At 42.5% G+C, this 23,521-nt stretch overlaps 1 long non-coding RNA gene across 1 annotated transcript; it reads right to left on the bottom strand.

Moving 5' to 3' along the window:
* Nucleotides 1-1,110: 1,110 nt before the first annotated feature.
* Nucleotides 1,111-22,472, bottom strand: LOC128342542 (uncharacterized). Its single transcript, XR_008315060.1, has 5 exons — nt 21,432-22,472; nt 14,204-14,304; nt 11,164-11,268; nt 3,505-3,748; nt 1,111-1,707 (listed from the first exon to the last, which is right to left on the bottom strand). It is a non-coding gene; the product is annotated as an uncharacterized LOC128342542 (long non-coding RNA).
* Nucleotides 22,473-23,521: the final 1,049 nt, after the last annotated feature.

Below are 23,521 nucleotides of genomic sequence, written 5' to 3' on the forward strand. Positions count from 1 at the left end.
ACAGGCACACAGGGATGTATGCTTATTCTGGAGAAGAAGAGAAGAAAGAAGAGTTCTTCTCAAGGTAAGAGTATACGCTTTGTTTCTTATCAGACCATTGGTCCTTCAGGCAATGACTGCCCTGTCCTCCTGTCTCTTTGTGGCAGGCAGGATGGACAGAAGGGTTTGATTTTGTGGTTTTCTCAGCACTGAGTAATTATAATATGCATGCTGTGCTATTGCTTGCTGTTAATGATCTGGTTTTGCTGGATCTCAGATTGACAAGGGAGAACTTTAGTGCTTGCCTGTCTTCCTTGAGTTGTGGTTTGGTCTGCTTGTGAGATTGTGTTGTAAATGGACAGTGGCAGCTCTCTGTGTAATTTCTTGGTGATTGCTGTTGAACTCCATGTCTGGCCTTGAGATTAACTTGTGCTATACTCACTGCTCTGGTCTGCTCTGCAAGCTGCATTCTGCATTGCAAGGTGTACTCAATCAAAATGTGGCTGAAGATGTTCTAGTTGAGCTGCTAAGAGTGCTGCTGCAACAGCTGTTACAATGCTGAAGTAAGGAATCATAATTGTGTGTGAGAGAGCAACTTGTGCCCAGGGGCATAGCAAGGTTGGAGTGGGCATAGGGACAAAAAATGAAGATGGGTCCCCTTGTTCCCCGTCTTCTTCCCCCCTCCCTCATATATATTTTTGCAGAAAAACTGTAAGGACATGATGAAAACAAGATTCTTAGCATGCCCTTTCTTTCCCTTCTATGCATATAATATTACACCCTCTTCATATATGCATACATTTTCACACACATACTTGTGCACAAATATTCCCCTAGCTCAGAAATATTTTCAACATATGCCTACTACTGTGACCTAATATATGCACGCATTCTACTTCTAGCAAGGTTCCTATCCATTTGTGTGCTCTCTCCCCCTCTCTTTCACACACACACACACAGCTACAAGCAGTCTTCAAGTCCAACAGCCAGCTCTTAATAAACCAAAAGGGAGAAAAAGAAAAAGATCTATGTTAGAGCATTTTTCTTCCCTCTTATTATTTTTAAAGCTTTTAATACTTTTTGTAGTGATTAATTTCCTCACAAGAAGATATCCTATAGGTGTGGGGAGGGTTTATTACAAGTTTGTATGAGAATAGTTTTCTTTTACATTTGGCACCTTGTTGTGCTGCTTTGAAATTTTTTTTAAAGTTAAAAAATCTCTCTCTCTCTCTCTCTGTGCTATGTATACCATTTTGAGAACTTGTTTGAGGACAGACCAGCCAATAAACTCCACCCCACTCTCTCTCTCTCTCTCTCTCTCTTACATTCTACTTTCTTTCCATGGAGAAGAAAACAACCCATTGCAGGTTCTGAGGGGAAGATCACATGGGTCAGGACCTATTGGGATGAACTCAATCATTTCAAATCATTTTTTAAAAGCTAAAAAATCTCTCACACAAGCAGAAACAAGGGCTTGGGGATAAGGAAGAGGCACAGCAAAGAATTGTGGGAAGGAGAAAAAACACATTGGCTTCTGGGGGAAGAAATCACATTCACAGAAAAAACAGACGATGGTTGTTTGTTTCCTTTTCAGCTCTCCTTGTGGCCATGCTTCCTTCCTTTTCCCTCAGCAATTGCCAAGCGGGACAGGAGGACAACTCAAGGAAGGAGGAACAATTCCTGGGCTGGTTTATCCCTTTCCTTTCTCAGCAGCCGTCATCCGCCTACCTAAAAAAAAGACAAACAGCTTGCTGGCTGTGATTGAGAGCCACGCAGCTGGAGGGTGGGGGGAAAGAGAAACATTGCGGGGGGGGGGGCAATGCCACACCCTGGCCACAGGTCTGTAGAGCCTTGTGGGCCCCCTTTGGGCCTGGGTGCAAATGCACCCCTTTGTCCAATGGACCCTGCATCCCTGCTTGTGCCGAAGATGTTATTGCAGAGCAGGTACTGTGGTTGACAGTGCATTCTGGGTCATTTATTCTTTTTTGGCCATTTTCTGAATTGTGTTTGGAAAAATGTGGTGTTCTGTGTTAGGAGGGACTGTGCACTTCTGTTCTGCAGTGTGTTTCAAGTCAGGGTTGCAAAATTTATGCACTCTGCTTGTTTCAGCCATAGGGAACAATGGGGAACTCAAATAACCGTATTCCCCATGGGGAACATCAATGTGGGTTGGGTGGTAGGGCATGATGGGTCCTACCTATTACCCAACCCACAAAAGAAATGGGCAAGTGTGTGATTTTTAGAAAAATTTTAACCTTCTCCCCAAAAAACTCCATAGGATTCTATGGATCCTAAAACTATTATTTTTTAATCGCCTGCTTGCCCACTTCCTTTGTGGATTGGGTGGTGGGTAGCATCATGCCCTACCACCCATCATGCCCTACCACCCAAAACAAAATAGAAGCACTTTAGAAAAGAACCCAAAAGATCACACAGCTTCCTAACCCCTTAGTTGCTGGCTCTGCATCAATATAACAGTTTGCTGAGTTGTCAGTGGAGAACATTTAAAGTTACTAGGCTAAGAATTAGCATGCATATCATTGTTTAACTCCTTCAACTTCCATTGCCTCCATTCCAAAGGTACTGTTAATGCAGATGCGAAAACCTACAGGCACAAAACTTGGGACTGCAGCACAGGGGGAAACAGTTAGATCCACCTTCCCCCACTTTTGCCACAGTCCAGTCCAAGGCATCCTAGATGTGGATACTTTTTGAGGGGGGGTGGGATATTGAGACATTTCAGTCACAGAACTCTCACATGATGGCCTGGTTCACACAATAGTTTAAACTTAGGTGTAATGTAGGTTACCAACATTAATGTAATTGTATGAAACCACACCAAGGCAAGAATCTCAGATTCATCTTGGACCATGAACCATCTTGGTGTGGGTTTACACAATCATGGTAATGCCAGTAACCCACATTAAACCTAGATTCAAACAATTATGTGAACCAGGCCAATATGTCAGTTGGTCCTAAGGTCAATATAAATAAGAAAAATAGGATTCAACTTGCTTGTTTATCCAATGGCTGTAATATCATGCAAACGTCCTCTCAATTCAGAGCAGAGAGATCATCTGAAGATATAGATGAAACAACTTGGACTATTCAACATATTGTTGAGTTTTTTGCCTTGGACTAGAAGTAGCCTGAGGGCTGATTTATACAGTAATCGTAATCAAGTGGTAAAACATGTCCTGGACTGCAGGTGCCAATGGTGGGATGAGAGTAAAAGTTTCATTTTTGATTAATTTTCCCATGAAAAGTATATCAGGAAGAAGGGTTCAGGCTAGCTTTCTTTCTGGTATGCTATTTTTCTAAGTATGGATCGATTAATTTTTAATTTTTATGCTGTACTTTTTTATGTAAGCCACATAGAAAAAATGAGTAGGAGCTGTATATAAATGTGTGCAACTAACAAACACAAACAAACAAATAGGGAGCCCCCACTTTTGGGTGAATATTCAGATATATGGTCCCTAATCTACAGCATGAAATAGAAACGGTTTTTTAAAAAGCCCTTACCCTTGGCTCTATCAAATATGTGAGGTGGTCCTGAATTTCCTGAGGACACACCTTGACCCAGCAATATCTTTCAAGGGTGGGATCTCCGGTGCACAGATGGGGTTGCAGTGCCTGAGATGACTTTTGCCTTCAAGGGGAAGGAGTTAAACTGCACACACATTGTGCACAGTCCAGATCACAACAATGACATCAGTGGGGATCTCCACACATTACGAACTCAGAATCGAAGCCATTCGACACAATTCTGCAGAATAAGGTGGGAGAGAAAGTCTAGTTAGAACTTTGGTCTGTATTTCTTCAGACTGCAGGTGGAGAGGACTGCATTTTTCAAGGCTTCTTCATTTAAAAAAGTGTCCCCAGAGCATCACACTTAACATTTTTCTCTGTTATGTTAGTTTACCATGAGCGGGTTTTTATTGCATTTGGGAAGCATTAAAAAAAGACCACCTACATGCTTATATTCTGCTTATGAGTCGATCAGCTCTGGGTGTGAGCCGATTTATTTTTGAAACATTTATTTCTGAACCATGTGTTTGGTACGTTACTACTGTTTTTCAGTGTTGATCCAAAGACTTTTGCATTCCGGATTTAAACATAATTTTGATCAGAGCTTTAGCAATTGAAGGACTTTGTGAACTGAGCTTCTTTCCCATTGATTAAGCAGGAATCCTCAACGTTGGCCCCCCAGATGGGGGGGCTGGCCCCCCAGCCCCCCAGGCCCAGATGGGGGGGTTGGCCCCCCAGGCCCAGTGGCCTTTGGCTGGGGATTACGGGAGTTGAAGTCCAAGAACATCTGGGGGCCCAATGTTGAGGATCCCTGGATTAGTGTGAAAGATTTAGGAATTGTCAATGTTGCTTTGAAATTTAAAAATCTTGCAAATTTCTGAAACTAAAATCAAGTTTTGCAACCATCAGAGATGTTTACTTGCATAAAGAAACTTAGGTAAGTAATTTCCTTGGAGTATTGAGCTCTTGCTTTGGATGCACTTACTATTTCTAAATGAAGTATAGCAATATGAAAGTAAAACTGTTTCTCTCAGCTCAAGTTGCCAAGATGGGTTTTCACTGAAATTTGGAAATCTGCAAAAAATAAAAAAATAAATAAAAGGGAAAAAAGGAAAAAGAAAGGAAAAAAAGAAGATATATCCCCCTTCCAATAATCTGTTCAGTGAACAAGCTGCAAAAAATAGTTCTGTATTTTTCTCCCATGTGATGTAGCAGACGGTAAATTTCCATTTAAAAGAATAAGTGGAGTAGTTGTTGGCACTGAACTTGCTTGTCTTAGTCAAATTTCCTTACAAAGAGGATACAGCAAAACCATTCTTTATTATTTCACTCAAGCAGAAATCAAATGGGGGGAAAATGCAGGAGGGGATTACTGAAGTAGGGTCATGGCCATTTCTGTCTTTTATTTTTAATTATTTTTATTTTTTTAATTCAGGAATTGAGATCAGTAGTTAGATGTGTGTGAAGGAAATTTCTTCCTTTTTATGGGAGGAGATCTGGTCTTGTGGTAGCAAGCATAAATTGTCCCCTTTGCTAAGCAGGGTCTGCCGTGGTTTGCATTTGAATAAGGGACTACATATGAGCACTGTAAGATATTCCCCTTAGGGGGTGGGGTTACTCTGGGAAGAGCACCTGCATGCTTACATGTCAAAGGTTCCAAGTTCCCTGACTGGCATCTCCAAGATAGGGCTGAGAGAGATTCCTGCCTACAGATTTGGAGAAGCCGCTGCCAGGTTGTGTAGACAATACTAAGCTAGATGGACCAATGGTTTGACTCGGTATATGGCAGCTTCCTTTGTTCCTCAGTTCACCTCTGTAACTGATGAAGCAGTCATACTTGGTATCTAAATACTGCCATTCTGAGGTTCTGAAAGCACTTTGCAAACATTAAGTAAGCCTTTCAACATCCAGTGTCATTTGTGCATTGAAAAGTGAATGCTTAACCTGATCCTACCTGTAAGTATTGGGCAAGATCTGTAGCACAAAGGAGCGTAGGGAGGCTGGTGGTGACCTGTGTGTGGCTCCCACCACGGCCCCCTGACCCCCCGCGTCTGACATCAGATGCAGGGGCCCAGATAGCCACGCCCCCGTGTCTGACATCAGGTGCGGGGGACATGGTCTCTTTCCCAAAACGGGGCCGCACAGCCCTGTTTGGAAGGGAGATCAGCCTGTGCTGCATTGGTCAGCGTGGGCAAGAGCGATTCTCCCTGCCTTAAATGCAGCGCAGGCCGATCTCTCTCTTAAACGGGCCATATGGTCCCGTTTGGGAGGGAGATCGATCGGTCCTGCGGCATTGGCAGTGAGACCAGGGCTGGCTCTCCCTGCCTTGGGAGAGTTACTCTATCTGCGCTGCCAATGCAGCATGGGCTGATTTTGGCTCCAAATGGGGCCATACGGCCCTGTTTGGGACTGAAATAACGCCCCCACATCAGACATGGGGTGTGTGTCTGGGGCCGCGCTTGCAGCCCCTGATTGGTGGAGGCCCAGGTTCTTTGAACTCATTTGCCCAATGGTGGCTCCACCCCCTGGTAGTACAACAATGGAATATTCAGAGTGATGTGACTTAGCCACATGTCATCTATATTTGATGATGAATAGGGTTTGCACAAGTATCTACAGTGGCAAGTATCAAATAGTTTGCCTCATTTCAATTGCTGAGATGGTAGAAATCATGGCAGCTACTTTTTTGAGTTGTCCATGATCATCCTTGGTTTTAATTTAGTGGAGGGAAAATACAGTACAATCTCTCTCTCTCTCTCTCTCTCTCTCTCTCTCTCTCTCTCTCTCTCTCTCTCTCTCTCTCTCTCTAGATATATATGTGTGTGTGTATCTATCTATCTATCTATCTATCTATCTATCTATCTATCTATCTATCTATCTATCTATCAGGGGTACCTGTCGCTAATTCCATGTGTGGCAGCTCTGACAAGAGAAGATGGCTGGTGGGCGGGCAGGGAACAAGACGGTCAGCAGGTGGGGAAAAAGATGGTCGGTGGGCAGAGGAAGAAGAAGGCGGGTAGGGGGGTAGAAGGTGGCGGGTGTGGGCAGGCAAAAATGTGGCAGTGGGGGTTGGGGGAGAAAGCAGCAGTGGTGAACAAGAGGCACAGATGCCCTGCACCCGGCCTAGCTAGTAAATTAATATTTCCTTATTTTGATTCATGGATGTTCTGTTTGCAAAGGGAAAGGGCGGAAGAAATGACTCTTCATTTACAGGTCATGTTCTTTACGAACCTCTAAGCAAGAACTGAGCTCTTCCAGAGCTAAGGAAGTAAATGACAAATAACATATTTTAGCAGAGTCCCCAGAATCTGGCTCAGCCCACCCCAAATCGCCAGGGCCGGATGGCATCCATCCAAGAGTCCTCAAAGAACTCCAATGTGAAATTGCTGATCTCCTTGCTAAATTATATAACTTATCCCTGCAATCAGGCTCTGTACCGGAGCACTGGAAAGTAGCAAATGTAACACAGATTTTCAAAAAGGGATCCGGGGGGATCCACGAAATTACAGGCCGGTTAGCTTGATGTCCATTCCAGGCAAATTGATGAAAAGCATCCTCAAGGATAAAATTGTAAAGCACATAGAAGAACAGGCCCTGCAGGGAGAGAACCAGCCTGGCTTCTGCAAAGGTAAATCTTGCCTCACAAACCTTTTGGAGTTCTTTGAGATTGTCAACAAGTGTGTGGATCAAGGTGATCCAGTTGACATAGTATACCTGGACTTCCAAAAAGCTTTCGACAAAGTTCCTCATCAAAGACTCCTGAGGAAACTTAGCAGTCATGGGATAAGGGGACAAGTACATGTGTGGATTGCTAATTGGTTGCTAACAGGAAACAGAGGTTAGGGATAAATGGAGAATTTTCACAATGGTGGGAAGTCAGAAGTGGGGTCCCCTTTGGATCTGTACTGGGACCGGTGCTTTTTAATTTATTCATAAATGATCTAGAAGTAGGGGTAAGCAGTGAGGTGGCCAAATTTGCAGATGATACCAAACTCTTTTGGGTAGTGAAATCCAAACCGGATTGTGAGAAGCTCCAAAAGAATCTCTCCAAATTGGGGGTGTAGGCAACAAAGTGGCAAATGCGGTTCAATGTAGCCAAGTGTAAGGTGATGCACATTGGCATGGAGAACCCCAACTTCAAGTATATGCTGATGGGATCTGAGCTGTCGATGACTGACCAGGAGAGGGATCTTGGGGTCATGGTGGTCAGCTTGTTGAAAGTGTCGACTCAATGTGCAGAAGCAGTGAAAAAGGTCAATTCCATGCTAGGGATCATTAGGAAGGGGGAGAAGGGGAAGACGAATTCTCATCCATACATTTAAGTGCTGGAAGGTGGAGATGGAAGTAGGAGTGTCTGAATCAGCACTATGCAAGCACATGGTTGATAATTGGATATTTGTGGTGTTTTTGGTTAATCCATTCCTTAAGCCAGGCCAGCTTTTGAATGGGGCTTTAGTTACTTGTATTCCAGTCCTGGAGTAGAGGCGGGGCTAAATGAAACAGCCAGCAGCAAGGGCACTGAATAGCAGTCTGCCCTTGCCTCTCTGTACATAATATCTATTTCATTAAACTATTATTTATTTATTCATTCATTCATTCATTCATTCATTCAATTTTTATACCGCCCTTCCAAAAAGGCTCAGGGCGTATTAATATTCCTGATTCCACTCCACTGCCTTGTCCTTGCATACCACAACTCTTTCCCTTGGATTCTACAGTAGTCACCCCAGTATGTGTGCTGGTTGCTGGATCAATAGGTGACCATCCAGTCAGCAACTATGCACTTGCTCACTGCGGACAGAGAATCCCCCAACACTGCCTTCCAGCACTTAAAAGTAGGGGTGGGAATTCCCCTCTCCTCACTGATCAACATGTAGTCGCCATTGGCAGCTTTGCCTATGAACTGCCTCCCCTGACACGGCTGACTTGCTTGGAATGGAATGGAATGGAATGGAATGGAATGAATGGAATGGAATGGAATCTTTATTTCAGTCATTGACCAGACATAAATACCACACAATAGATTAGTAACTTCCAGCAGTCATGATTCTGCCAGTACTTTCTTACAAAACACTGTTTACAATATAACAATATATAGTACAATATATAGACACTCAATATTTTATCAGTTTGCTTCCTTACACAGCTTGCAATGTAGCAGAATTTTGCCACCTTGGTGGAAACATTAATGTCACTGTAAGACAAAAGGAGAGACACATAAAAGGTCGATGGCCTACCTGGGAATCTAGACAAAATAGGTGACAAAAGTGCTAGCCAAATATCTCTGTAAAACAAACAGTGAAGCAACATATGATCAATCATCTCAACTGCTCCTGACTGACATGGGCATAACCACTGAGAAAAAGGAATACAAAGATAGCGACCCTCTAAGGGTCTTTAAGAGAGCTGAGGGCAGCATATTCAAGCGTGCCAAGGCAAATGCCCTTCTCAATTTGGCAATGACAAGCTCAAGTAGATATGTAACTGGTCTATGAGGGTGAGTTGCATTACCTAAGAAGGTAAATGTCTGACTCGGGCCCTGTCTTCCTGAGTTGCCATGTCCCAAATCTGCTGCCTAATTATCTCCTTGGCTTTTAAGATCCCTGAGGAGACCAATATTGAGATACTGCACATGCTAACTTGGTTGCCAGCGCATCGTGGGAAACATCAGACTTTGCACTGCATGATGCCTCAGTGTCCATGGACATGCAGTGATAAGTATGCATGCACACTGCAGATAAGATGCATTCTTCTCCTCCGCTCAGAGATTTAAAATCCAGATTTAAGCAACCTCTCAAGCAACAATTCCAGAGGAATATATGAATCCAGGGGGGGGGGGATGTATGTGTGTAGTGCTTTTGCTATGCCTTCTCCCCTCGGCGTATACATACTTGTGCTGTCCTATAGAACAAATTTCACTACAATGCTGCTGAATGGCTTGATTGTCCCTGGGACAATCTGTCCCTCTTAGGAGGTCTGTGGTGGTGGCTGAGGCCATTTTCTACTAGGGATGTGCAAACCGGCTTGACTTCGAGCCAGTTCAAAATGGCCACTGCGCTGAGGAGAGAAGGCAGAAAAGTGGCTGAAAAGTGGCTGAACCAACTGGAGGTGGCCATATGGAAAGCTGACGGGGGAAGGGGGAACCTCCACAGACCCCCTCCCCCCGCTGCCACCAGCAACTCCCTAGAAGGGAGTAAGGATAAAAAAATATTTTTAACGAAAAACATTTGCAACCCCCATGAACATTTGGGGGGTGTTCAGTCTGGGGTCGGACCAAACCGGGGGTGGTTTGGTTCTACCCTGAACAATCGAACCGAACCAGTTTGACGTCGAACTGGCTCAAAGTCAAGCCGGTTTGCACATCCCAAGTAGAAATGGCTACTGGTTCTTTTGCCTAATAAACCACCTCACCAGATATGCTGAACTCTTAATAAGCATATTTTAGGATGTCTTTCTAGTATAGGAACATAGGAGCACAAGAAGCTGCCATATACTGAGTAAGACCATTGGTCTATCTAGCTCAGCACTGTCTACACAGTCTGGCAGCGGTGTCTCCAAGGTTGCAGGCAGGAGTCTCTCTCAGCCCTATCTTGGAGATGCCAGGAGGGAACTTGGAGCCTTCAGCATGCAAGCGTGCAGGTGCTCTTCCCAGAGAGGCCCCATCCACTAAGGATCCACTACGGCCCCATCTTACAGTGCTCACACATAGTAGATTTTAACCAGAAAACTAAATCCCATCATGGCCAGTCAGGCAAAGTATCATCCAAACTGGCCTGTAGTTTATTTTATTTTAATTTAATTAATTTATTTATTTAACATATTTATATACTGCCCAAAACTCATGTCTTATGGCAGTTTGCAACAAAACAACACAAATTAAAAAGTTTAAAACAATTTAAAAATTTAAAAACCATGTTAAATTCTATATAGGTCTAATTTAAAACCTGGATGAACAAATGTGTCTTAAGAGCTTTTTAAAAGGTTGTCAGAGATAGGGAGGGTTTTATTACAGTAGGGAGCTACTGTATTCCACAGCCTTGGGGCAGCAATGGAGAGGGCCCATCCCAGAAGAGCTGGTGGCAACTGCAGATCCCCAGATGGTCTCAATAGGCGCCGGGGCTCATAACAAAGAAGGCATTCTCTGAAATACCCTGGACCTAATTATCAAAAGGGCTGGGACATTTTCTTAGATGTCTGAGTGCTTAGAAGTTATTTGACGTTTGAGTTTTGGGGAAATATGATATCCCAAACTGGACTATGGCATTTGAGCGGGTAGCCTGGGGTTGGATGCAGAGTCTGAAGAGTCAAAGGGCCAGTTCAGATGAACAATGACCCCTACATGCAATTGTGTTGGAGTCACCATGAGAATGTGCCCACTGTGTTCTCACAGTCTCCCCAAAGTGATTGCACATAGGGGCCGCTGTTCATCTGAACCAGCCCCAAAGTTCATTGGGTATTTTGAGGCTAAACAGCACACTCATGCATTGGCTTGCTTGTACCATTGGGAGCTCCATCTTCACTCCAAATAGTTGTGACAGAGGTTGGCTGGAGCAATCAGAGGTTTAAAGGGTACTTTGAAGGAAAAAGAGGAGAAAGAAGCCAGCAATAGGAAGTGGCTGTAGGAATACCAGCCAAGAAGCCAACAGCTATCACCTGTCCCTCCTTTGAGGAGCTGACAGTATTCCTGTGCCGGCCGTCTTTGTGCTCCACTCACAGTGTGGTTGCTTCTCCCAGTGGACAGCACTTGCTATTCACAACCTGAATAATCAAACAAGATAGTTTCAGTCAGCCATTTTGGGGTCTGAAGAGGCCATCCATCCCATCTCTAACTACTGTCATAGAACATCTGGGTGGGAAGGAAATATGAGACTCACTCTCAACCCACAAGTAATTCCTCACTCCCCTAGATCTTGAAACTACCTAGAGAAAAGATATCTGGATTCTCCTCAGGAGTTTGTAACAGCCTCATATATACTGCAATAAAAAGCTCAGCACTGTCCAGAAAACGCTCTAGGGGAAGAGGTGACAAGCCAGTTTTAGTATTTGTTTGTGGCAAAACAGGGCCATCACACAAAATGATGGAAAAAAGAGCTGCAGCATTTGTCAAATATGTTACTCAAAAATAGGTCTTGGGTTCAGTGGGTCTTATTCCTGAGATGGACATGTGGCTAGATCCCATGTATGGAAATGCCCTGGATTTCAACGGGAATTCCAGCCTTAGCATATTGTAATACGTTTGCCATACAAACACTGCAGTTCCAGCCTGAGCAACACACAAATGTTGTTGAATCTCCCCTCTTCTGAACAGCTCTGCTAGATGCTTCTTATTACTCTTTTGCCTTTTGTATACTAAACAGTTAAACAAATGGTTTGGTTGTGTTACCAGATTCATTTTATAGGAGTGGTTTTATGGCCATACCTTAAATTTTTAATTTTCCAATTATTGCAGCCAATAGCAATTAATTCAAAATAATTAAGCCAAATCTACTCATCAATTTGCCAAGCACAACATTTTTCTCCTTCATTTATGACTTAATAGACTTCACTTTGTATGCTCAGTCTTTACTAATTGCACAGTTGATAATTCTTTATGACTTTGTTTGAAGAGTTCAACATTTTCTATCTTTTTCTTTAATAGGCTGTATTGTTTTAGTATAATCATAGTCTTAATTTTGTTTAACTTATGCTGAGGCAAAATATGAATCTAATCCACAGGAGGGAAATAAAAAGGCATCATTGTACAGTTCATTTAATAAAATGCATTTCCTGTTATTTTGCAGCAGGAACCATTCAACCATTCTGATCTGTAGAATAGTTGGGCTCTAAGCATGCTTTAAAGATGCTGCTTAAGTCTTAAAAGTGGGTAGATAATAGCCATATGTGGCAATAACACAGTCTGATGGAAGATCTTCTGCTGAGTTTTTGTAAACATTTGTATTCATTAATATGTGTTGATTTTATTATGAAAAAAGCATGATCTGATTATTTTTTAAAAAAGATTTGGGTCTTGTGTGATGTAGGGAACATCCCTCCCTGTATACTTCAAACAGGATTGTAAAATTTTTCATCTTTCCCCCCACGTCTACTCCATCATATTCCCTTTGGGCATTTTTTACAGGTATATTTAAGTAGCCTGAAAACATATGATGTGCTGAGATACTGAGATCATGAGTACAGCATCACTAGGATGAAACAGAACAATTAGTAAAGAACAGTATTTGAGAACCATATACAGAAGCAAAAAATAAATTAAACCTTAAATTGTCTGATTTAATTTCAATTTGTCTTTGTACAGTTATTGATTCTGTATTGATTTGATTGATTATGAGAACAATGATTATGAGAACAATGTTCAGTTTCAGTTTTGATTTTTGTATTGCACTTTCCTGTCTTTGAATTCTTGGTTTGCTTTTGTTTGGATTAATTGTATTAACTGACATCCTACCAGTGCATACATGCGTCTAACAAAGCACACATGTAGCTCTAGCCTCCACACTTCTGAAGGGAGGGTGCTCTTGCAGAAGTATGCAACTATTTTTGTCACTCTTCTTTTGCTGTGGAAGCACTATATGACAGCATAAACATGTCCCTGAGGGTCATGCAGCCTTCAGGGATGTGTTTCTGCTGTCACAATGTGCTTCCAGAGCAAGGGGAGAACAACAAACATTTCCATGCTTGCAAGGGTGCCCTCACTTCAGAAGTGCAGAGGTTAGTGCTTCAGATGTGCTTTTGTTAAAAGCACACATGCACTGTTAGTCAAAATGGGCATTATTTCATTGAAAATTTTACAATTAAAATATCATTTAAAACAGAAATAGATTAAAACAAATAATTGCCCATGAATAATTTGTGTGTGCAGTGTGGGGCAGGGAGCCTCTCTCTCAAACAAAAGAATCCAGGGGAAAGCTGGAGCTGGAGGAAGCCAATTTTCCATTGGGGTTTCTTTCAATGATGAAAATGGAACCTCCTTGCTCCTGAAAGAATTCATTGGGCTTCTAATGTGCCTGGCCCAATTCTCTGACCTTTTTAAGGTTCCAGGCTGCAGCGAAGGAAACTTTGCCCCAGCCAACCAAAGTTCCCTGCCAACATGAGAGCAGCGCAGATTGGCAGCCCTCAACTCCACCCAGTTTTGAGGGGTTTTGGGAAAGAGGAAATTTCTTCTCCCCTCACCACCCCCCATGTTTTTCAGCAAGGGCAGAGGATGTCTACAATTGGCAGGAACTCTCTCCTACCCTGTCCAATTACCATTTAAGATCTTGGGGTGTCTGCATGGAACACCCCACTTTACAAACACCGGGAATGATGAAAACAATGGAACACTGGAAAAGATGCTCTATTCAAACGGAAGACAGGAGGCAGGCTACGAGGGATATCTTTTAAAGGAGCCCTTCTTATTTCTCCTTTTTAATTGTAATAGGAGGAGACTGGTGGCTGCTTTTTCTATCAGCCACCAGTTTTCTTTTCTTTGTATTTTTTTAAAAAATCTCTTTAAATAGTGTTTAACACTTGTACAATTTGATGTAATTATGGACAGGAGGAGACAGGAGGAGAAGCCAGTCAGTTAAAAAAAAAAAGGACATGATTACTTTGCTGAAGCTGTACTTTATAATTTATCTTCCAGAAGAGATAAAAGGAATAAATACTTAAGACCCAATGGTGACGACAGTGAAGCAATCACTGAGTCGTTGGATACCTTTGTCTCTTGGAAGCACGTAGTAATTTTTACACGCTTGCCACTGCGTGTCAAACCTTTCTTTTCTTCCCCTTTCCATTTTGGATGGCCAAACTGATTATCTAAAATAGAAAATTAGCACACAATAGGTTTACTCGGCGATACCCCTTATGCAACTAATGGGCAACGCTTGTTAATTGGTTGTAAATGCCAGCAGGTTGCCAAGATAATACTTCAGAAATAAGCGGGTATTCTGATAATTACAGCAATCTTCATCTATAAAAGCTTAAGTAGATGAAGTACTGGCTGGCTTAAAACCAAGATTTATCCTCCTGCTGCACTCGCATTAAAAGAAGAAGAAAAAATAAGATGAAAACAATAATGTAACAAAACAATTATATAGCAGGAAGCATTGTAGGTTTTAGAGATTGTGAAAACTCAGAAAGTAAAACAGTGCTGTAATAACCAGTTATGGAAAAATGGGCCATTTACATTTGTGTATAATTAAATAGTAGGCTATGCAATTTCACTTTTTAAAGTAAACTGCCTTTTCCTTTTTTTTTTATAGGGCAACGTGGCCATAATTGCGGCATTAAAGCTTTAATGAAAGAAAAAAAGCAGCAGATCAAGATGACATGTAACATCTACATTTCCACCATGGCATTCAGCTTGTTTAGTAATGGGAAGCTACTGAGGAGAATAAAACTGCAGAATTTGTCATATTTTTCCTGTTAAAATGGTGATAGGAAGGATCATTCAAGAGCTAAAATACGCAACATCAATCTTTCCCACCTTCAGTCTGTAAGTATTTAATGGCTTTCTGAACAATTAGGATTTCTTAAGAAACTGTCTTAGGAGGCATATAATTTCTGATCATCAACATTATCAAAAGTAAGTGGATCCAAAGTAAGTATAGGTGGGATATACTATAGTATAGAGTTTTGTCCCAAACACTAGTTATGGCTCTTTAAGCTGCCTTGGGGCCTACTCATTCAAGCAAAATGGAGCAGCACCGATATTTCTGAGGGAGGGAGTCGGAAGGCCATAGGCAGGGATGAATTGGGAAACAAATATTTCCCACTGTAGATTTAAAATACTCTTATCAGTTGAACTCCTCCCATTTATGAATGAACTTTGATATATATGCAACTTCTCTTTGTTAACTGCAGCTTTACATGATTAGAGTTCAAGGCTAATTCACATAAGCCTTGCTGAGGTAAAACTTCAGAATTCAAAATTTCAGATTCAAATGGAAAATTTGACATGTTGGCATATTTCAAATGTTTGTGCATATTTGAGCTCTATCACAGGAAACATCCATGTATACACCCTGGTTGCTGTGCCTGGGCCAAGGCTTCCTTATGTCTATATACCTGTGTTGATGGGTGAATGTCTGCCATTTTAGATGTCTGATGGACAAGAGGCGCATTCATGTGTTATGTTTAACACTTGTACAGGTGGACCTTGTTACACTTGGTCCTGACAACTGCGGTTTTGCATATCCGCAGTTGGGCAATGGAGACCTGACCTCATCATAGGTGTTTCAACAAAGGGTTAAATTAAAATGACCTCCGAGTTATTTTCAGCCACCATTTTGCTAAATGGAGCCATTTTGTGGCTCTTTCCATTAAAACAACAACAACAACAACAACAACAACAACAACAACACACACACACACAAAATTTCCCACAGAAAATCAGCTGAATTGGGGTATGGGGGGGGCATTGCTGGACAGCTGGAGACCTGGGGAGCATGGCATGGTATATTATTTCACACGTTTCTGCCTTGCAAAGCTTTCTTTCTTCTTTCTTTTTTGCCCTCCAGGAACCAAACCCCTCAATTTCCATTCACTCAGCGTCTTGTTATCCAAGGTTTTGTTATCTGCAGTTTCAGATGGGAACAGAACCCCCATGGATAATGAGGTCCACCTGTACAATGAGTATACAGTGTGCACTGGTAGAGGACTGCACACAGGTACAGTAATTCACATGTTATGTTGAACACGGGTACAAGAAGTATACTGCCTATCGCTACCCTGCATTTGAAGGGCCTGTATCCAGGTTCACTTTAAAATGAACACAGGTACAGTCATTCACACAAACACATGTATGAATGTACAGTCATCTATGCACATATATAGCATAATATCTGAAATGGGCTAATGAGTCCCCAAGGCAAGCATGATTACTGCTTAAAATGTAAACTGGCCCTATACAAACAGCTCTGTTTATTATTTATTTATTTAAAATATTTATACCCTGCCCCTCCAGTACACTTCTGCTTGGGGTGGCTCACAACAACAAAATAGATACAATATACAACAAAAGCAATAAAATTAACCAAATTAAGTGAACAAGTTAAAAACCACAATCAGTATTGAATTTCAAATTAAAAAATTTAAAAGCTAAAAATTGAGAATTACAAAAACTAAAGAACCTACCAGATATAACCACAGATGGGGTATTAAAAAGCCTTTTAAGAAAGATGTGTTTTTAGTTGTTCTTTAAAAACACTGAGGAAGGGAGCATGGCAAAGCACTTCATGGAGGGTGTTCCAAAGCCGAGTGGCCACAACCAAAAAGGCCCTGTCTCTAGTCCCCACCAACTGGATCTCTGTTAGTGGTAGGGCCATGAGCAGGGCATGAGATGATGAATGGGTGGGGGGTGGGGGGCTGGCAGGTTCATATGGGCAAATGCGGTCTGACGGGTACCCCGGTCCCAGAGCTTTAAAGGAAAAGACCAGCACCTTGAATCTAGCCCCGAAGTGGGCTGGTAACTAATGAAGCTGCCGCAGGATGGGTGTGATACTCATGAAGCGACTTGCACCCACAAGCATCCTTGCAGCAGCATTCTGGACCAGCTTCCAGCAGCTTCTGAACAGTCTTCAAGGGCAACCTCATGTAGATCACATTGCAGTAGTCCAATCTGGATGTTACCAACGCTTTATACTGTTGACAGTATAAAGCAGTGGTGATCTGCCCATTAGTATGAATTGGGATGGAGCTATAGCTTAGTGGAAGGACATGTGTTTTGCAGAAGGTCCCAGGTCCACTTCCTGGCATCTCCAGGTAGGGCTGGGAAAGAATCCTGCATGAAACCTTAGAAAGCCACTACCAGTCAGGGTAGGCAATACTGAGCTAGATGGAGCAATGTCTGACCTGCTATAAGGCAGTTTCCTTTGTTCCTAAGAAGAGCATTTTATCTCATACCCACCATACTGCTACATGGAGGAAAAGAAAGGCGAGGAATAGTCCTGACTGGCACAGTGCTGCTATACATGTTTCTCTCCAAATGTTATCTGCTCACTTCCTTCCCACTAACAGAGGGCCAGTTCCAGATATATTATATTACCAGAGACTGCAGGTTTTGGAATCATTTGCCCCCAACAAAGAAATTCCTGTGTCCCCAAATTCATTTTAGGTCCTGGATTTGACAGCAGAGAAAATCTAAGCCTGCGTTTAAACATAATACGAAACCATAGGCAAGTGTGCCAGAGGTTTGAGTTTGTGGTCGTCCGAATACATGAAACTGCAGTTTTTTCACCCATCTGTGGGTCTGTTTTTCACTCCCAAACCTAAATTTTAACCTTTGGTTTGTAGTGAGTTTTACTGCTGAAACCTCAGGTTAGAAGGCGGCACTGTGTTGTCTGAACTCTGCTGCTGCTGCAACCTGAGATTCATGCACAAGCTCCTCCTGCTGCCATTGAGAGGTCAGCTCAGAGCAGCCCAGAAATACGTCACTTCTAGGGTGGCTGCCGCTTGGAGCTGAAGCCCTGCCCTCTGCTTTCTCCTTTCTCCTCCTGCTGCTGCTCGGCAACAGGGATGCTGTGGCCCTGTAGTTCTTGCACTTAAAGGGAAAGAAACACATTTATCTATCTATCTATCTCTTTATTATTGAAATTTTTATACTGCCCTTCCAAAAGGCTCAGGGCGGTATATCCACATTGGTGGATGCCTGCTTTCCACTGCATGTTTTGGGAATCGATGTTTCCTGGCAAGAAAGGGAAAGAGAGGTCCCTGACAATTCATCACTGTAGGGCTTTGTGCAAAAACACATCGAGCTCTGGCAGCACAAATCATGGTATGCATTCCTCAGCACTCATGTTTCTATCACCCTCGGGTCCCCTCCCATCATTAGAACGGAGGCATTCATGCCAGTGTATTTTCATGTGGGCGGCTTCCTTCCACAACATAGCCCCTTCCGTTTCCCATGACACTTGTGTTATGAGCTGTGGGATTCTCCAACCAGAATCCCACAGTCACATTTGAGACTTCACAAATGTGCCACAGTGTCAATGCGCCAGTGCACTAAAGTGCTAATGTGTGATGTGGCCATGGTCCATGGGATCAGCCTGATGTACCAATGCACCCTCGGGCAACAGATATCAGTGGGGGTTGGGAAAGTGGATATGTGAGAGGACAGAAAAGGAGACAGAGCAGGGATGTCTTTTGTGGGTTTTATTTAGGGAGCAGGTTTCAAACACTGCAAAGCACTGCTGGTTCCTGTCAAGCCAAGGCTACTCCTTCCGGTGCGTCCCAAAAGCGAGTCTATTTATCAGGGGAGAGTTGAGAGAGGAGGATGGTCAAGCAGTAGGGGAGGGAAAAAACTTTGGTCAGCAGCGGCCTTCAAAGGACCAATGCTTTCCATTTCTGTCCCACTGGCCATAAAGTTATTTATTAACATCTCAAAGTGGGGGAGGGGTGGGCTCACCACCAGCCCCACAGAAAAGGCATCTGTGGCCTGCCCATGTGGCTGTTTATTTCACTAGCTTGGCTTGCAGGGCCGGACTTATTCCCCACAAGCCCATTCATGACAGGTGGGTGGGCTTTCAGCACAGTCCATAATCAGTGTCCTTGGTGTCCACCCCCAGGACCCACCCCCAGCATAGTATCTCAGTAGCTGTTGCTGGTGTCTATCTTATGTTTCTTTTTAGATTGTGAGCCCTTTGGGGACAGGGATCCATCTTATTTATTTATTATTTCTCTGTGTAAACCTCTTTGGAAACCTTTTTCTGAAAAAAGCAGTATATAAATATTGGTTGTTGTTGCTATTTACTGCCCAGCAGCTGCTTGTGTGACCAATGCCTGTATTAAGGCTTACACGGGGAAAGCAAAGTTATTACTTTTTAAATGGCCTTGAGGGCTGGTCTCCGCACTACACTTACTCTGCATGCAAGAGGTTGATGACCACACCCCTCCCGTGCACTGGTGGCCATGCACACATGTGACAGATGCTCCATCCCTCTTCCTTCTCCCTCATGTGAAGAGACCAGGTTAGAGTCCCATGCTCTGCTCCTCAAACTCTCTGCTTTGGAAGTTGCCATGGCTGGCATCACCACCTGCACTGTCACTGAGAGCAACCAGGCTGGGGATGGAGGCAAGAAACTCCATGCCATGGGAGTGGGAGAAGGTGCATGAGCAGGTTTGGTGCCTCCTTTGGGAAGAGCTGAACCGGTTTAGGTGCCTGCAGCTGAAACAGCTCATCAGGGAGGAGAGCGGTTCCCTTAAGGAGCAGGGAAGCAGGTCCTTACCTGCTCTGCTGCTGCCCTGTCACTTTTCCGGCCATGGCGCTCGCTCTAGCAAAGGAAGAGGAGAAAATGCACATGGCTGCTGCACACGCAGGTTGCAGGGAACTGCTCTGTAGTCGTGCGTGGCCATTGCTAGAGTGAGCTCCATGGCCAGAAAAGCAACAGGGCAGCAACAGAGCAGGTAAGGACCTGTTTCCCTGCTCCTTAAAGGAACGCTCCCCACCCCACCCGCATCTGCATGAACCAATCCTTCATATCCCTAGGAGAAGAGTGTGTCCAAGGGAGCAGCACTTGGCATACAGAGGTCTTCAACCACCACTGATAGTTGATGAGAATGGAAGTATGGGGAAGAGGGGTCAGTCACTCTAGAGAAAGCAGGGTGGAATTGTGAGGCAGTGAAAGAGATTATTGGGAAGCAGGGGAAGAAGATCTGGAAAGATGGGAGAGAGACAATGGATCTGGAGTGAGTGAAAGTGATTTGGAAGCATTAGAGGGAGATAGGGATTTGGGATGGCTGTTGGCATCAGTTGTGGAATCCTTTTGCATCACACTAAATTGAATCCTTTTGCATCACACTTGCATCACACTCACAAGTCAAAGGTGGAATACATTTCATCTAGACATTGACTGCATGATGCTAATAAAAAGTGCTTATAGTTCATATAATAATGTGATATAATTTCATATGTGTCCAGTCTATGGCTGTTGAATAAGACACAGATTTCTCAGAGATGTTCTGTAAAAACAGAAATCTGCTTTAAAGGAATGGGTCATTTTGCTGGTACATCATATCCATACGTTGTCACGAAGGGTGGCAATGGAGGCCGAGCATAGGGGAAAATAACTTGAAAGGCTCCTTTAATGGATTTGTCACTTGTCTTATAAGAACAAAGGGAATAGAAGTATTTTTCAGCTGTCTTCTATTTCCATTTCCATTTCAAAAAAACATATAAACATATGTTTCATATCATGCTGGTGTTACTAAGGCAATTGTTTATTAATCTGGTGGCATTTGATAATTGCCATTTTTAAAAATATGTGAGCCATGTTTAAGCAGTCTTTTACTTTGCATCTATTTTCCATATAGTACTTCACTTTTCAAAGAGGTTGCATTTTCTCATCCCCAAGTGTTATGAGTTTTTGAAAAACTTTTCTTTGAATTGTGTACATCTTTGATCATAGAAGAACTGGGATACAAAATATTAGAGTACGGGCATCTGGTAAAAGTTTACTGAATGTAAACAAAGTGCAAAGTACATTTGTTACACTATAATCAACTAGGGCAAAGCGGATTATGTAGGTTTTACTATTCTTGGTCATATGGTCAGGGATTCTAGAAATCTGTACAACTGGGATTGTACCCCGGGGCACAGAAAATGGCATTGGATGGAAAAGACAAGCATGCTTTGATGGACCGATCTCCCAGCATGAATTTATAGTTTGTTCCCATCTCCCTTCCTTCTCTGTTATCCTCAGGAGAAATAGGGAAAATCATTTTGCATCTATCTATCTATCTATCTATCTATCTATCTATCTATCTATCTATCTATCTATCTATCTTATCTATCTATCTATCTCACCCCATATACAAATCTCTGGGCGGTTTACGTATTAAAACATAAGATCGTTTAAAACCATTTTAAAAACCTATCAATAAAACTAAAACATTAGGAATAAAATAGTTGTGTTTTCAGATGTTGCTTAAAAACGGCAGATTCTTACCTGTGCCATGCAGAAAACAATAATGCAGTTGCTGGTCAAGTTATACTGTGGGAGTCATCCAATGTTCCTTCCAATTTCCTCCTTCCTGAATCAACCTGAGTGGGATCTAAAATTAACTAAGCAAATATCAAAAACATGTGTACACACACACACACACACCTTAGAGAGAATATTGGTGTCATCCTCTTCTCACTTTCCCTAAGCATCCTGTTGCTTGAGAGTTTGAGGCTGATGAATAAATGTTCAGTGCTGTGAGCAAAATGTATACGATTTTGGACTAGAGTTCTGGAATAGAGTTCTGCCTAAAGTGAAACTCCGTGACAAACTGATTCTTACTCACAAAAAATATATGAGGAATTTCAAGAAAAACATAATATTTGGTAAGGCTAACAAAGGGAATCTGCACATCCTTAATCTTTGGCAGTATCACAACTTCTTTTTAAAAATGTACATTTCCCTCCAGTTCTAGTGGCAAATGCTCTCCTTCTCACAAACACACTGCTAATTTTTTTCATATCTGTTCTACCAACTACTCACTGCCCTACTGGGGTACTGCCATATTTCAGAAGCATTTTTTGCCGCCGCCTCCTCCTCTATATGAGCCCAGCCAATAAGGGAGCATGCTGTGAATGTGACGATGTCATAATGAGAAATGGATTTGGCACTGAGATGTACATAGTGCATATTAACCAGTTCAGAGTGAGGCAATGCTTCCTCTTATTGCCCTCACACTGGATAGATAAGGAAGGACAGAATGCATGTTGGGTGGAAGAGGAAGGGGAGCGAAGCTGCTGTTTTGGCCACTGCTGCTGCCCTTCCACTTAGGTCAGATCAGCCAAATACAAGAGCGGGTGTGTGCGTGTTCTGGTTCCATGTGACCAAACAGCCTGTCCTTGCTGCTAGCGAAGGCAGAAGTCTCCATGGCTCCAAAGAAGTGCGTCATGGCTGTAGTGATGCTCCTACCATTCAGAATTTATGGAGAATTGTGGCTACAGAGCCTCTTCACCTTCTCTAACAGTGAGGAGAGGCTGTTGAATCACATGTAACCCATGTGTGTGTGTGCCCTGTTCTTGGTTCAGTGAGGTGCTGTGCACCATATATGCCACCATATAAATGCTAGGTGTTGTCAATGATCATTATATACTTTATTAGGAGTAGTAGTTCTCACTGGGCATGGCCAAACACTTGAGAGTGTCTAAAGTAGATATTTCCATCCTTGCCTCAGCATGGAAATGACGGTATTTCGTAGATTTCCCCCAGCTCACTTTTGACCAAGTAGTTTTAATTAGTCATAGAAATCTAAGTTTTTCTTTATGCCAATAATAGCATTTAGAAAAATTGTGCCTATTTTTCTATTAGAGCAATGGAAAAAATATTATCTGAACAGGACAAAAATAGATCCCCCTCCAACCAATAATAGACAAAAGACCTGTACAAACTATAAAATTGCAAATATTTATGCATTAAGAAAAGGTTTCCTGAACATGCGTTTAATCAGGGGATTGCTGTCATTCAGGGAAGGAAAAAAAAATCATTTCATTCACTTTATCCTTTAATTCCCAAGTTATAATTTATTTCATTTGTTTGTTTCTAAAGAGCAAAATCAGATATGATGGTGATGGGTTGCTCCCTAATGAAACCAGATGATAAACGAATGTCATGACCTTCAGTGTTATTTTTTTAGCGGTAGCACTAGTAATCTACTCATAAACCTAAAATTCATATGGTAATGTCATCATATTAATTTCTCTCTCCCGTCCATCCACCTCCACACCCACTCTCCTCTTGGATCCATTTCTGTGAGGGCCATATTATTTATGTGAGGGAAAGTGCAGAATGTCATTGCTCTACTCCTTCCTGCATAAATTGCATGTGTTTATTATTCATCATAACATGGAGCATTTTCTGTTTCTGTGTCACTTGTCACTAATCAGGTATGCATTTGACATGCATATCCGGAAGAGAATCAGAGTCATTCTTAGCACTGAAATCATAAGATATGCATGGATAAGAGTTTACCTTCTCAAACAACAACTTTTTGATGCATTTTCAAAGGGGAGAGAAAGGGAAGTGCAAATGGCAGGGTAGCT

Source organism: Hemicordylus capensis, chromosome 1 (assembly GCF_027244095.1).
Source record: "Hemicordylus capensis ecotype Gifberg chromosome 1, rHemCap1.1.pri, whole genome shotgun sequence".
Taxonomy (NCBI): domain Eukaryota; kingdom Metazoa; phylum Chordata; class Lepidosauria; order Squamata; family Cordylidae; genus Hemicordylus; species Hemicordylus capensis.